Raw genomic sequence first — 15,000 nt, 5'->3', positions numbered from 1 at the left:
GAGGCGACATTCCGAACCCATACTTCTATAAGTAGTGAGCTCTTGTCATTCATTTTCTTCACACCTTTCCTCCTTCATTTTCTTCAAAACCTCTCTAGTTTCATAACTTTCCTTTCAACATGTCTTCCTCCCAAGGTGATAAGAAGGATTCCGACGTCGAGATGGGTGAGGCCACTTCTCTGGCTCCGGTTCCAACTTCTCCGGCGGAAGTGCCGGCTTGTGTTGCCGGTCATCTTTCTTTCCGAGAGAAACTAGTTCGTCGCCAAGCCGAGAAAGAATTGGCTCAGCCTGGCTCCGAGTTTCCGTCTTCCTCCGCGCAGGTCGTTGCCCCGTGTCACGGGACCGGCGTCGCGGCTCCTCCCCCGCAAGTCCTACCTGCGGGATCTTCCACGACTCCGATCCTCGTCGAGGACAAAGAGAAGGCCGCTGACTCTATGCCTCCGCCTCCAGCCAGAAAAGAAATCGTTCTGGCATTGCGTGCTCCTAGCGATGTCCAGGCTACTCAGCCTAAGAGTCGGAAGAGGAAACTGGCCAAGAGCGGTGACGGGGAGACTTCGCAGCGAGGTGGGTCGAGCCTAGCATCGGGACTTCGCGGAAAGGTTTGTTTCTTGTTTGAATTCTCGATCGTCTGTCGTGCATTCTTTTCATGGACTTAGTCTTAAGAATTTTTTCCGTTCGCAGTTCATATCGTTGATTGATGGGATGATCAGCGAATGTGGTTCTGAGACCAGTCGTCTTTCCGGGGAGTTGGTGGAGCTTCAGGGCAGATGGTCCGAAACCGAGGCTATGTTGACGGCTGTCGAGGACTCTCCACTACAAGAAAACATCGGGATACTGAGGGAAAAAATCGTCGGTATGTCGTCGGAATAACGCTATTCCGAGGACATACCGACGAAAAAAGTCCTCGGAAATAACTCCTCGGAAATTCTTACTTCCTCGGAATTTCGTCGGAAAATTCCGACGGAATTCCGAGGAAACAAAATTCCGAGGAAACGCCGAGGACACAGAGTTCGTCGGAAGGTTCCTCGGAAAATACCGAGGGAATTCCGATGGTCTAATCCTCGGAAGTTTCGACGAAATATTCCTCGGAATGTTTATCGGAAAATACCGAGGAACAAATGTTCCTCGGACTTTTCCGAGGAACTTTCTTCCCTCGGAATTTTCCGAGGGAGTGGAGTTTCTCGGAAAATTCCGAGGAACTTTTTCCCTCAGAAAATTCCGAGGAACTTAAAGTTCGTCGGAATTTGCCGAGGGGAGAAAGTTCCTCGGAATTTTCCGAGGAACTCCATTCCCTCGGAATTTTGAAAAAATTTATTTTTTTTAAAATTTATTTTTTTTTAAAATTAATTTTATTTTTAAAAATTAAAATTTTTAAAATTTAAAATTAAAATTGAATAAAACATAAAATAAAACATAGTAGATAATATTCAAATTTAAATAAAACATTCAGAGTTTTTGGAAAAAAAAAAAAACTACGGGTCTTGAATGTTCGGGAACGTCTCGTTCGGGTACATCCTCTTCATCATCTCCATCATCTGCTCGTTCAGCCTCTTCTGGGTCTCATAGCCCGCCTGTTGAGCTGCCATCTGAGTCTCCAACGCAGATATCCGATCATCCTTGTCCTTCAGCTGAGCCGTAAGAACTTCTGGATCAACATACGCATGTGGTGCAGAAGAAGGAGCAGCCGACCGGGAGCGACGACCCAAACCGACCAAACGTCCCTTTTTCTTTGGAACCGACTGAAATATAAATAACCAAGTTTAGATAATTTAAATTGATGATAAAATAAAAATCAAGAAATAATTAAATTGAACTTTTAAAAAAAAAAAACTTACCGATTCAACGATTTCGTTGATTCGAACCCGAGACAAGTTGGTCGAGGCCGTCGAATCGTCATCATCGGTTTGAAGCTGAGACACTTCGTCATACACCTGAGTTTGGACCAGGTCGACCACGTCCCTCACAAGACCATCATCAATCTGGCCGGTCTTCTTGTTGGTATACGCCCTTTTCATAAGGGCGAGATCATCAACTGGGTGGCCTTCATTTTCTTCCGCCTTGAAAAAAAATAAATTAGACAAACATTAGAAATTTGAAAATGCAAAAAAATAAAATTCTGAAACTTAAATAATTGAAGAAAAAGCGGTTGAGCTTACCATGCGATCCGCCAGAGTGGCAATAGATTGAGCACCCAAGTTATGCTTGTAGATGCCCTTTCCTTTACGGTCGCTCCTGCGGTTGTTGGAGTTGGTGGAAGAAGTTTCTTTCGTCTCTTCTTTATCCCAATGCGCACACAACTCCTTCCAGACCGTGTCGTTCATCGACTTTGGGACCTTTTAATTTAAAAAAAAAAAGTTTAATAATTTTAAAAATAGTTTAATAAATTAAAAATTGTTAATAAATTAAAAACTACCTTGTTTACTTCCCACTTCTTCTTCCACTCGTACATCTGCTTCCCATAGTTGTCCATAACTTTATGGACAAAATGGTGATAGATAGAGAGCGTATCATCGGCATTCCAGTTGAATTCTTGCTGAAATAGTTTAAAAATAGTTTTTAAGCACAAAAATATAATAGTTTAATAATTACAAAAATCGTCGTTTTAATAAATAAAAAATAGTTTAATAATTAAAAAATAATTTAATAATTACAAAAATAAGTTTTAATAATATTTAAAATGTCTAATAAATATAAAAATTAGTTTAATAATTACAAAAATAAGTTTTAATAATATTTAAAATGTCTAATAAATATAGAAAATAGTTTAATAATTACAAAAAATAGTTTTAATAATATAAAAAATATAATTTAAAAATTAGAATACTTACCGCAAACTGCTGAAACCACAGATGCTGCTTCTCGACAGGGAAGTGAGTGAAAGTCGGATGTCCGCTGTCGAGGGCCGAGTACATCATACGGTTGATCCATGCGCTGATCCCATTCCCGGATCGGTTGAACCTAATAAAAAAATAAATTATTAATAAAAAAATAGTTTAAATAAAAAATAGTTTAAAAAATAAAAGTTTAAATTACCATGTTTGACCATGTCCATGTGGATACTCAGTGAGATAGGGAAGATGGTCACGACCGGGCTGTCGAACCAACTCCGCAACCCTCATCACTCCCAGAGGACCGGGTGCAGCAGCGGGACCAGGAGCGGGTGCAGCAGCGGGAGCGGGAGCAGCAGGAGCGAGTAATGGAGAGGGAGATGTATGGTATGAGCTGTGGGGCGAAACGGAATCCTGAACATGGCTGGGAGAACCCCGAGACTGGCTCCCCATACCACCCCGGCTACGACGCTGGCGAGGCCGGATCTGATCATCATTAGACCTGTAAATTAAAAAAAAACATTTTTAAAAATTAGTTCTAATAATTTTAATTAAAAAAAACAGTTTAAATAAAAAAAGTTTTAATAAATAAAAAATAGTTTAATAAATATAGAAATTTATATTTTACATATAAAATACAAAAAAAATGTTTTTAAATATTATATAAATGATTTTTAATCTTAAAAAAAGTTTTATAGATTTTAAAAATGTTTAATAAATATATAAATGAATTTAAAATGCAAAAAATAGATTTTATATACAAAAAACGTTTTCAATATATATATATAATTTCAAATTCGATTTTTATAACCACAAAATTAATAAAAACTAAAAAAAAAATTCAAATCAAGTGAAATACATAATCAAACTCGATTTTACACAAATCTACCATTCACCCTAACAAAATCTATAAATCTCATTCCAAAATCATCAAATCTACTTAAAAACCATACAAATCTAACCTAAAAGAGTGGGATAGGGTTCTTACATGATTATGGGGGAGGATTAGGGGAGATTCGCCGGAAAAACGCGAGAGAGAACGGTGGAGTCGCCGGAAATCGCGAGAGGAGAGGCTCAGCGGCGCGGAGAGAAAGAGAGAAATGGGGAAGAAGATCGGGCTCGCCCTAATATTATGAGGCGTCCGACGGAAACTATCCGTCGGAATTTCCTCGGAAATATTTAATATTTCCGTCGGAATTTCCTCGGAATTCTTTGATTCAATTTTCCCGAAATATTTGGCGGCTTGGTTTACCCGGTTAAATGAAAATATTCCGACGAACAATGATTCCTCGGAATACCCTCGGTAATCTCCGAGGAATTTCTGAGGAACCAGGGTTTGGGGTTTTAAAACATCGATTATTTTCGCCGTATTTCATTTCTTATACAATTATAATGCATACCATTGAGGATTCTTTGTATAGATGATCATAAACCATGAAATAACACAATTTCAAAAATAATTGTAAGTATTCCCTTTACCATTTATTAAAGTGTATAAGTGTTTCTCTTATGTTGTGTGGTTTTCGTTCATGCAATCGTAAAAGTGTTTGTTATTGGATAAAACACCAAAGTTCATAGTTCCAAACATCATAATCTGGTTATGACACTTAATGAAGGTTATATACGTGTTATTCAATCCGTAAAACGTTGTTTTCGATTTAAAACCCCAGTTCCTCGGAATTTCCTCGGAATATACCGAGGAGATTCCGAGGAAATCCTTATGTTCGTCAGCATTTCCTCGGAATATACCGAGGAGATTCCGAGGAAAAAGAATCTATAATCAAATCCCCATCTCCTCGGAATTTCCTCGGAATTTTCCGAGGAAATGCCGACGAACATAAAGAGTTCCTCGGAATTTCCTCGGAATTTCCGAGGGAATTCCGAGGAACTTGGGTTTTCAATCGAGAAGATCTATTCCGAGGAAATTCCGAGGAAAACCTATCTGTCCTCGGAATTTCCTCGGAATTTTCCTTTAAAAAAAAAAAAAAAAAAAGGTCGACGCTAGTCTGTTTCCGAGTCGTCATCACCAGATGAATCTGAATCTGGATCTTGGTGAAACTCTCCAATCACTGGTTCATCCTCTACGTGAACGGCGGCTTCTTCTCCGAAGTCAGTTAAATCGACTACAAGGCCAACTCCACCTAAATCTTCTGCTGCACTTAAGTTGCCGGATGTGCTTGGTTGTAGTGGGTCTTCCAGCTCAGAACTTCCCTGAACTCGGCCTCTCGGGTTGAGTCTTGTAACAGTAACCCATGGATCATCTCTGTTCCTTACCCGGGGGTACTTGATATAACAAACCTGATCGGCCTGAGAAGCAAGAATGAAAGGATCATAATATTGCAGCTTCCGTCTTGAATTTACTGATGTAACACCAAATGCATCTGTTCTCACACCTCGATCTGGAGTGTTGTCGTGCCAGTCACAATAGAAAACAGTACAGCGCAATCCAACCATGCCCAAATACTTGATTTCCAAAATCTCATTTATGTGTCCGTAGTATACATCATCTCCTGATGCAGAACAAACACCAGCATCGTAAGTCGTACTCGAACGTCTCCTCTTCTGAGTTGTGAATGCATATCCTCGAGTACAAAATCTCGGATATGACTTCACAACAAAGTTTGGTCCAACGACCATCTCGCGTATCCAATCGTCAAATGTTTCACCTCTGGCCAAACCATCACTCACATAAGTAAACATCCATCCACCAAATTCTCTCTGCTTCATTTCTTCTAGTTCGTCCTCTGTGGCGTATCTATATTCTAACCGCTTTTCTGCCATGAAAATCCTTTCATATTGAAGAACATCTTCGCAGTTGGTGAGTAAATATGTTTGCAAATGACTGCGCTCCTGATCAGTAAGTCGACGGTCCTTTGGTTTTCCGCTAAGTCGTCCAACGTCTGTGAAAATGTCTGGAACCTTCCAATGATATGTTGCCCGTTCGCCTCTATCATCATGCCGAGCAGGTCTTCTGTTTTTGGTCTGAACTTCTGCTGGAAAGTAGTACTCGGCAAAGTTTGAAGTTTCTTCATTGATCATCTGTGCGACTATAGACCCTTCCACCCTACTTAAATTTTTCACCATCTTCTTCAAATGGAACATATACCGCTCATACAGATACATCCATCTATACTGCACAGGACCACCAAGTTCCAATTCTCTTACCAGGTGAATAACAAGATGCTCCATAACATCAAAAAATGAGGGAGGAAATATCTTCTCAAGGTTGCACTGAATCACAGCTATGTTAGTCTTCAAATTTTCAATACCTTCAAGAGTCACTGATCTTGTGCATAAATCGCGGAAGAAACCACTTATCCCTGCAATTGCTTCATGAACATTTCGTGGTAATAGTTCCTTGAAGGCAAACGGAAGGAGGCGCTGCATCATTACATGGCAATCATGGCTTTTCAAGCCAGTAAACTTTCCTTCCTTTCTGTCGATACAGTTACGCAAATTAGATGCGTAACCGTCTGGAAATTCCACATCGTTTGAAATCCAATCAAAGAACGCATCCTTTCCCGCTGCATCAAGTCGGTATATGGGAAAAGGAGCCCTACCACTCTCATCAACATGAAGTTCTGAACGAGCACATATATCGACTAAATCCAGTCTTGACTTCAAATTATCCTTTGTTTTACCTTGAACATTAAGGATCGTGTTCATGAGATTGTCAAAAAAGTTCTTCTCGATATGCATGACATCTAAATTATGCCTTAGTAGATGATCCTCCCAGTATGGCAGATCCCAAAAAATACTTTTTTTGTGCCAGTTATGTAGGTTTCCAACACCATCTACCGGAAAATGCTCATGTCCACCGACGTCTGGCGTCCTTTCTGCACCAAAATCTCTAAGTTGTGTCTTCAAATCTTTCCCACGAATTTCCGGAGGTGGACTGTCAAACACCCTCTTGTTCTTCGTAAACAAATTCCTACTTCTACGATATGGATGATCTGGTGGTAGAAATCTCCTGTGACAGTCAAACCAACACGTTTTCCTTCCGTGTTTTAGTTGGAAAGCATCAGTGTTATCTTGACAATATGGACATGATAGCCTTCCATGCGTTGTCCATCCAGATAACATACCATATGCTGGAAAATCACTTATTGTCCACATTAGTACTGCCCGCATTTGAAAGTTTTCTTTATACGAAACATCGTATGTTTCAGCACCTTGAGCCCATAGTTGTTGCAACTCATATATTAGTGGCTGAAGAAACACATCAAGTGATCTCTTAGGATGCTCTGGTCCGGGAACGAGAATCGAGAGAAACAAAAACTCTCGTCGCAAGCACAAGTTTGGGGGTAGGTTGTATGGTGTAAGAATGACTGGCCATAGAGAATACTGTCTTCCACTCTTGCCAAACGGGCTGAAACCATCAGTACATAATCCAAGGTAGACATTTCTTCTCTCATACGCAAAGTCGGGATACTTTGATTGGAAATGCTTCCACGCTTTTGCATCTGAAGGATGTCTGATCTCACCATCTGTTGAGTGCTCCGCATGCCATCTCATTGGTTGCGCTGTGCGTTCAGACAGATACAGCCTCTGCAACCTTTCCGTCAAAGGCAAATACCACATCCTTTTATATGGTACTGGAACTCTTCCACTCGTATCTTTATAACGAGGCTTCCCACAAAATTTGCATGAAACCCGCTGTTCATCCGCCCTCCAATAAATCATGCAGTTGTCTCTGCATACATCTATTACCTGATACGATAAACCAAGACCAGCTACGAGTTTCTGAACCTCGTAGTATGAGCCAGGAGCTACATTATCTTCGGGTAGAATACCTTTTACATAATCAGCAATCGCATCCACACAGTCTTCAGCCAAATTATAATCCGTCTTAATGCCCATCAATCTTGTAGCAGATGATAAAGCTGAATGACCATCTCTGCAACCTTCGTACAATGGTTGCTTTCCAGCATCCAACATATCATAAAATCTCCTAGCTTCGGCATTGGGTAAATCTTCCCCTCTAAAATGATCATTTACCATCTGCTCAGTACCTACACCGTAATCTACATCCGTTCTAATTGGATCTTCTAATCTAACCGCTGGCTGAGGTTCGCTAGTACTACCAAGTTCATAATCAGTTTCTCCATGATGATACCAAATTTTGTAACTTCGTGTAAACCCACTCAAATATAAATGAGTCCAAACATCCCATTCTTTAATAACTTTTTTATTTTTACAATTAGAGCAAGGACATCTTAACATACCTGTTTTTGCTTCCGGTTGTCGGTGAACTAACCCCATGAATTCGGTTATACCTTGTTGGTATTCTTCCGTAAGCAATCTCGTGTTCGGATCCAAATGAGGTCGATCGATCCAAGAACGAAAATAATTTGAAGAAGACATGTTTTTTATGAATCAAATTCGTGTGTAAAGAAAGTGAGAGGGAGGATGAAGATATGGTGTGAATGAAGAGGAAGAGGGGTGCTTGTATTTATAGTTGAAATCCTGCCGACGGTCCGAGGAAATTCCGACGGAATTCCGATGCAAACGGCTAGTTCGTCGGAATTTCCTCGGAATTTTTAAAATCCCCCAACGGCTCTCCAACGGCTCTCTAACGTCTATAATATTTCCTCGGAATTCATCGGTTTTTTCCGAGGAACACTAGTTTCCTCGGTATTCCGTCGGAATATTCCGACGAAATGAATTTTCCTCGGAATTCCGTCGGAATATTCCGACGGAATTCCGAGGAAGCAAAATTTTGTGTTTCCTCGGAATTGCCTCGGAAATGCCTCGGTATATTCCGAGGAATTCATTTTCCGTCGGAACGTCCGTCAGAATACCGCTGTTTTCTTGTAGTGCTCACTCTGCGAAAGTGTCGAAGCTCGAGTTGCGATAGGAGAGCTTGAGAGGGACCTCGGGAAGACGGCGAGTTCCTTGCTTAAGGAAAAGAAACAAGGAAGGCCAAATCCTCGGAGGTGCGTCGACTCCAGCGTCAGATCGAGGTGACGCTGGACTAGCGCGCCGCGGGATCCAAGAGGCTACGGATGCCCTTCGTGCGGAGTTTCAGGCTCGCTTGGCGAAGATTTCTGCTTCCCTGGGTTCCCTCGAGCGTATCCGGAGCAGGGATTTCGCTTTGGCGACGATTGAGGGCGGGATGGCCGTGGTTCGGTCGTTCCAAAGTGAGACTCCCCCGACCTTGGAGGCCGAAGAGGCCCGACTGTCCGGCTGCAAGGGAGATATGGCGGCCGAGGATGGCGATTTCGGTCTCATCCTGGCCGACCTAAAATCCGCTTGCTTCCTTCCGACGTGTCCAGAAGACCCAGAGGGGAAAGATCCGATGGTCGGAGAGAACGGAAGCGACGCGGCTCCAGGCTCGGACGAGGCGGCGGGTGAAGAGGGAGCGTAAGTTCTGAGGGTGACTTGGGTTAGATCTCTTGCGAGAGATTTGTTTTTTTTTTTTTTATGTCTTTATGCTTCGGCCTTGAACGGCCTTGTTTGTATTTCGGGACTGGCCGTGTGTGGCTTTGAATCCCTGCCGCTCCGCGGCTTTATGGTATGATAATCGGATAACGTTTTTTATGAATTTGTGAATAGTGGGGAGGAAGGTGATGAGTTGTCGTCTCATATCCTTCTTCGATTGTGAAATGTTTTATTCGAGACCTGTTTCGAGAGTTCTTCCGCGAGATGTGAACTCTGCGGGGGCGCTGAAGGTATCGAACGTAAACATAGAGGCGTGGTTTAAGAATCTCTTATCTTTCGATATCATGCCTTTGAGATGTTAGAGACCAGTGCGCTGGGTTTAGGGCAAGACCTAGGTTTACTTTCGGTTTAAGGATTGTGCGGTGACTAACCGGCTATCGTTTTTCCTGTCGCGATTTCTTCCTGATTCGTATCGATGTAAAGTCCGCGAAAAGTTCTCGGCTTATACGACTTGTTTGATACGAATCGAGCATCTCTCCGGAGACCGGAAGTGCTAGACCAAAATTTTGGATTTCTTTTATAGCGCTATTATCCTTGTGTCGGATGTAAGAGAGTCATCTCCATGAGATGGCTATGTCTGTTTAGGACGTTTGTGAGTTCGATGTGATCAGCATCGGACTTGGTGGCGTGTGCCGTTGTTTTGATTAATTTGCGCAAAATAAATGTTAATGTGTGCATATATGTGTCTTTTGGCGGAGATTTCGTATGCTCGGAAGAAACCAATTTTGAGGCATCTTTTGCGACGTCTCGCGATGCTAAAGGTTCGATTCTCCCAAGCGGCCGACCAATTTCCGAAGACCTCGTTGCGATTTCGCGGGTGAGGATGTTTTGATAAGTCGAAAACACCAAAAGTGCGGTAAGAAGTTTTTCGATTTTTTTTGGGAGTATACGAGTATACGTACCCACTCCCCCCCTTTTTAATAAGGGAGGACAGCTGAATTTGCCTTTCGGCAAACTGCCTACGTACTCCTTGCGGAGATCAAGCCGTCTCGTAGTTCAGTGATTGCGAGTTGGTTCGTTTAGTGATAGTATTTTTTGAGATGCATCGCATTCCAGGTTCTAGGGATTTTTATGCCCTGCATGTTGGCTATTTCGTAAGAACCTGGTCGGACGACTTTTTCGATTTTATAGGGACCTTCCCAGTTTGCTCCGAGTTTTCCCGCGTTTCGTTCAGCGGTGTTTTGGAAGACTTTGCGAAGGACCAGATCTCCCTGATTGAACCTTCGGTTCCGTACGTTGGAGTTATAGTATCTCGCAGCGGCGTGCTGGTAGTTTTGAATTCGGATGAGCGCTCGATCCCGGCGTTCGTTAATGAGGTCGAGATCGTCCAAGAGCATAGCATTGTTGAGTTCCTCTCGTTCGGGTAAGAACCTTCTTCGAACACCGGGAAATTCTACTTCCGCGGGAATCATGCACTCCGCGCCGTATACCAAGGCGAAGGGAGTTTCTCCCGTTGCTCGCCTTGGGGTGGTACGGTGAGACCAGAGGACTCCCTCGAGTTCGTCGGCCCATCTACCTTTTTTGGCCTCCAAGCGTTTCTTCAGTCCGTCGAGAATGGTCTTGTTGATTGTTTCAGCCTGTCCGTTGCACTGCGGATATCTGGGAGTTGACTTGTTGAGTCGTATCTTCCACTTTTCGCAGAATGCCTCGAATCGGGTGGAAATAAATTGAGACCCGTTATCGGTTACGATTTCGTAAGGAACTCCATGCCTACAGATGATGTTTTTCCATACGAAATTCTCGACTTGGACGTCTTTTATACTCGCGTACGAGTCCGCCTCTACCCATTTTGAGAAGAAATCGGTAAGGACTAGAAGGAAACGCTTTTGCTTTGAATTATGCAGAGGTCCGACAATATCCATGGCCCAGCGCATAAAGGGATAAGGCGACGTGATGGAGGAAAGAACTTCGGCGGGTTGTCGGATAGTTGGCGCATGCCTTTGGCATTTTTCGCATTTTCGTGCGAATTTTTCGCAATCTCCGATCATTGTTGGCCAATAGTACCGTGGCGTTTGATTTTCACGGCTAGTGATCTTCCGCCGGAATGGTTGCCGCATGAGCCGGAATGTATTTCCTCCATTACTTTCCTCGCCTTTTCCCTTCCAGGCACGTCAGGAGCGGTCCGGAGAATCTCCACTTGTAGATTTCGCCGTCCACTGTTACGTAGCGTGCGGCCTGTGTTCGGATCTTGCGAGCTGACCATTTTTCGGCGGGCAGTTGCCCGTCGATAATGTAGTCTCGAATCGTCTGAAGCCATGGGGTATCACAACCGTAATCGGATTGCTCCGATGGTGGTGGTATCGTAATCTCTTCTTCCTCGTCGTCTTGACCCTCTATGAGATTGACAACGACTGGGGGTCCGATACTCGGATGTTCGATGAACTCGACCGGAATTACCCTTTTGAGTCCTGGATCGGAACTTGATGCTAAGGCCGCGAGGGCGTCCGCCTGGACATTCTCGGAACGGGGGATCCGGGTAAGGGCGAAACAGTCGAAGTCTTGAGCTAGACCTTGGACCAGTTTGAGGTACGCGTCCATCCGTTCGTCTCTGGCTTCATATTCTCCGCTGAATTGACTGGCCACTAACTGGGAGTCGCAGTAAGCGTGGAGATTGCGTATTTTTAAGCCGTGAGCCAAACGTAGACCTGCGATCAATGCTTCGTATTCGGCCTCGTTGTTTGAGGCATGGAATTCCAGTCTGAACGATTGTTCCAGGATCTCGCTTGTTGGAGATGTGAGACGGATCCCGATACCCGATCCTTGCTTGGATGAAGATCCGTCGACGTGGAGGAGCCAGGTGGAATTTGGTTCTCGTTGGTTATTGCTCCCGTTGGAAGTTCGACCAAAAAGTCCGCGAGCACCTGTGATTTTGCGCTCGTCCTTGGTCGGTATTCGATGTCATACTCGCTCAACTCGACCGCCCACTTCGCCAATCGGCCTGATTGACTTGGGCTATGCAAAATTGTCCGTAAGGGAAAAGTCGTGAGGATAACAATCGTGTGGGATTGGAAATATGGTCGTAGTTTTCGGGCCGATGTTACGACCGCGCATGCCAATTTTTCCATCAACGGATACCTAGATTCGGCATCCAGCAAGGTTTTGCTTATGTAAAAAATAGGTTTCTGCTCCCCGCGTTCTTCCCTGATCAGGACTCCGCTTACGGCTGTTGCCGATACCGCGATGTACAAGAACAAAGGCTCTCCTTCCACGGGTTTTGCGAGGACTGGAGGAGTAGCTAAATAATGCTTCAGCTGTTGGAAGGCGTTTTCGCACTCTTCCGTCCATTCGAACTTTTTATTTCCTCGCAGGACGTCGTAGAAGGGCAGGCACTTATCTGTTGATCGTGAGATAAATCGGTTAAGTGCTGCGATTCTGCCGGTCAGTCTTTGGACTTCCCGTTTATTCTTTGGCGAAGCCATCTCGATTAGAGCGTTGATCTGTTTTGGATTTGCTTCGATACCGCGGTTGGTGACCAAGTAGCCGAGGAATTCTCCTGATGCCACGGCGAATCTGCATTTCGTCGGGTTGAGCTTCATGTTATGGGAGTTTAGTTGTGCGAAGCATTCTTCGAGATGTGACACGTGATCCCTTGCTTTGAGGGATTTGACAAGCATGTCGTCGATATAAACTTCCATCGTTTTTCCGAGTTGTTTGGAGAACATTCGGTTCACGAGTCGTTGGTAAGTTGCTCCAGCGTTTTTGAGGCCGAAGGGCATTACCTCATAGCAATAGGTTCCGCGATCGGTAATGAACGCAGTCTTCTCACGATCGTCGGGATTCATCCTAATTTGATTATAGCCTGAGAAAGCGTCCATGAAGGATAGGAGTTCGTTGCCCGCCGTTGCTTCTACCAATCGATCGATATGTGGTAGAGGGAAGCTATCCTTTGGACATGCCTTGTTTAGGTCGGTAAAATCTACGCAAACTCGCCACTTCCCGTTTTTCTTTTTGACTACTACGGGGTTGGCGAGCCAGTCGGGGTATCTTACTTCCGTTATCGACCCAACTTTAAGCAGTTTTTCGACCTCATCGTTTACTGCGGTAGCACGTTCGGGTCCCAGCTTCCGTCTTTTCTGTTTGACGGGTTTGAATGTTGGGTCGATGTTCAGCTCGTGACATGTTATGTTAATGTCGATTCCTGGCATATCTTCCGCAGCCCACGCGAAAGTATTAAGGTTCTTTTTAAGACAGGTTATGAGTTCTGTCTTTAAAGGCTCGTGGAGATTGGCTCCGATCTCGACGCAGCGTTCTGGGAAGGCTTCGTCGAGACAGATCGTTACCACGGGTTCACAAGTTGGCTCGCGTTTTTCATCTAGAGCTGCGAAGATACGAGATTGCCAGAAGAATTCCGCTGAATCCTGACTTCGCGTATCTTTGCTGGAGGTCTCTTTCTCCGCTTTCTTAGGAGTAATTTCGAGGATCGGTCTCTTTCGTTTTAGTTCCGCGGCGAAACAAACCTGAGAAACTCTTGGATTTCCCCAGATTACCTCGACTCCGTTAGGGGTCGGGAACTTGAGGCAAAGATGGTAGGTTGATGGGATTGCGCGCATGGTGTTCAGCCATGGCGTCCCATGATAACGTTGTAAGATGCGGGGCGGTCGACGACTAGAAACTCTGTGATGTTTGTCACGGTTCCGGCTTTGACAGCGAGTCTAATCGATCCGTAGGCCATGGTCGTTTCCCCCGAAAGCCCTAGCAGTGGGCTTGGGCATTTTGCGATCTCGGATTGACTGATCCCCATCTTTTCAAGAGTGTCTTTGAAGATGATATCGGCCGAGCTTCCGGTATCGATTAGTACTCTAGCGACGTCGATATCTCGAATTGTCAACTCGATAACAAGGAGATCGTTCCGAGGTTTGGCTCGATCGACCGTTTCTCCCCCCTGAATGAGATGACATTCGCGCACGTCGAATCTCGCATGTCTTTCCTGATCGTTGAGTGGTTTTTGCGGGTTAGATTGATCCGTAAGTCCCCCTCCTTCTAGCGCCAAACTGTGGGAACCGAAATTCGCACTGTCGATTTCCGTTTAAATAACTAAGAAAACCCTAGTTTCCCAGAGGACCCGGATATCTGTTAATTACCACACGTCAAGCAATCAGAACACGAGAATAACAACGATAAAAATAAGAAATCGAAAAGAGAGCAAAGTAGATCTTATTCCGAATCTGCGTATGAGCGTTACAACAAGGTATAAGCCTGGGCTCGAGAGCTGTCGGCGAGATTCCTAGTTCTAGCAACCCTAAGACGGCTAAACCTAATTGAGTCGCAGCTCGAAATAACAAAAACGGAAAGTTGCCTAAATCGCTCTAAGTGCTAAGTTTGCTCTGAAAAAGTTCTCTCTTTTGCTCCTCGCCTAGGACTCCTTATATACTAGCTCCAAGGTCGGTTTACGCTTTTACTCTTCTGCCCTTAAGCCGTCATAGCATAAAAATGGAGATATTCCATTTTTCCCGATCTTCACAATTATCTTCAAAACTTCCGTATTTATCCGCGGAAACTTGACATTTATCCTTCCTCGTGGGCCAAGCGCGAACCATGCTGTGGTTCACGGGCTTTTGGTTAGGAAAAATCGTAGGATGGGCCTCGAGTCGTGTTTTAGGTCCCTTTGGGCCGTCTTCCGACTCGACACGTTTACTACGAGTTTTCCGCGGTTTCTAATCCGCGAAGTTTGATCGATGAATTAGAATAGCGGGAAACATAGACTGAGCTTGCTACGGTCTTCGGGAGATAG

This window comes from Brassica napus, unplaced genomic scaffold (assembly GCF_020379485.1).
Source record: "Brassica napus cultivar Da-Ae unplaced genomic scaffold, Da-Ae ScsIHWf_470;HRSCAF=722, whole genome shotgun sequence".
NCBI lineage: Eukaryota > Viridiplantae > Streptophyta > Magnoliopsida > Brassicales > Brassicaceae > Brassica > Brassica napus.
Note: the sequence above shows the minus strand (reverse complement) of the source record.